The sequence below is a fragment of the Odontomachus brunneus genome, unplaced genomic scaffold (assembly GCF_010583005.1).
Source record: "Odontomachus brunneus isolate Ranch 3 - 2012 unplaced genomic scaffold, Obru_v1 Obru_scaffold_272, whole genome shotgun sequence".
Lineage (NCBI taxonomy): Eukaryota > Metazoa > Arthropoda > Insecta > Hymenoptera > Formicidae > Odontomachus > Odontomachus brunneus.
In genome coordinates this window covers 183,594-185,215 of record NW_022639722.1, presented here as the reverse complement: position 1 = coordinate 185,215, position 1,622 = coordinate 183,594, and positions in this window count along the sequence as shown.

Here is a 1,622-nt window from a genome sequence, read left to right as displayed (position 1 = left end):
ATATATATATATATATATATATATATATATATATATATATATATATATATATATATATATATATATATATATATATTACAAGTGCACCTGGTTAAGTTAAAACATATATATTAGGTTAGGATATATGTCGAATGAGATAATAAAATACATTTTTATATAAAAATAGAACTTAGTTTGATAGCAGTCTGCGATTGGTATTGTCAATAAAGGTTCAAATTACAAAATAATTTTTTTATTATAACAATTGTTTATTGATTATTTTAATACAATAAAATGCATTTTACAATACATTATCCTTGTTTATCCATGAATTGTATGAATTGCTAAATCCCGACCATTTCACGTAAACCTTGTTACTTTCTCTGCGTAATACTTTTTCTACCATGTATACATCAGGATTATTAACACGATGCAGTTCATGTTCGTAGAATCCTCCAGCGACAGGCTGTTCGCGAAAATCCTCGAGCAGATAAGTTACAGGGTTAGTTGTCTGTAATTTGGCAATAGTAAATACTTCGGTTGTCCAGTTCGGTGTGTAACGCTTCTCGAAGACAGTCTTGAATTTGCTAACACGTACATGATTGCCCACTTTGAATTTAGCAGGCGCTGCAATTTTTACGTTGCTGTACACTGTATTCAGGAGCTTATCGGCGATCGCGGGGGTAACATCGATAGGACGCATTCCGATGTTTACATCCATTGTACTGCGATACGAGATTCGGCAGCGCATCGAACCATTTATAGGTTCCGTTGAATATAAACATTTTCCATATATTATTTTTTAACGTACGATTGAATCGTTCCACAACGGAGGCCTTCATTACTGAGTACGAAAAATAATGATTGATGTTGGGTTTCTTTATTAGTTTCTGAACGTTCGAGTCGTTGCTTTTCGTTTTTCCGTTTGTTAATCTTTGATGATTCCTTCACCATTATGGAATGACTCTTCTCGTGCTTATGTCTATGTGTATACTGATTTAACTGTAATATTGCATTATTTATTTATCTTTTTCCATAGATTTATTTTCTTCTACTTTCGCATAATATTTTTTGTTTTAGATTTATTTTTTTTTTCTGTCATATTAATATTGTTCTTCTTGTATTTAATTTCTTGTATCATATCAACTAACTGATGTTTTGACGAAGATCATTCATACTCTGTATGTTTTTCGCCCTGATTACTTCCTGTTAAGTTTTCAACGTGTTACTATTCTTCTCCAATCGATCTTTCAACGTTTTAATATTCTCTTCCAGTCGATCTTTCAACGTTTTAATATTCTCTTTCAGTCGATCTTTCAACGTTTTAATATTTTCATTCACATGTTTTGCGATCTGCTCTCTCCACACTTTAAAATTCTCATCCACATAATTTTTGTGTGCAGCGTGATTGAAGGCTTCCGGCCACGTTACATGTCGTATTTTGATCCCTTTTGTATCAAAAAATTTATGGTCGGCAGATACAAAGAGTATTATCTTGTACATATCGTTTGCTCGCAAAGTCGCGCAAACTATCAGTCGCAAATTTTGTGAAACGCTCTTCCACATATTGTTTGGTTGCAACGTCACTATCGGCTTCCGGTTGCGCATACATGTTGAATCTTGCGAGACTTTGGGTCAAAATC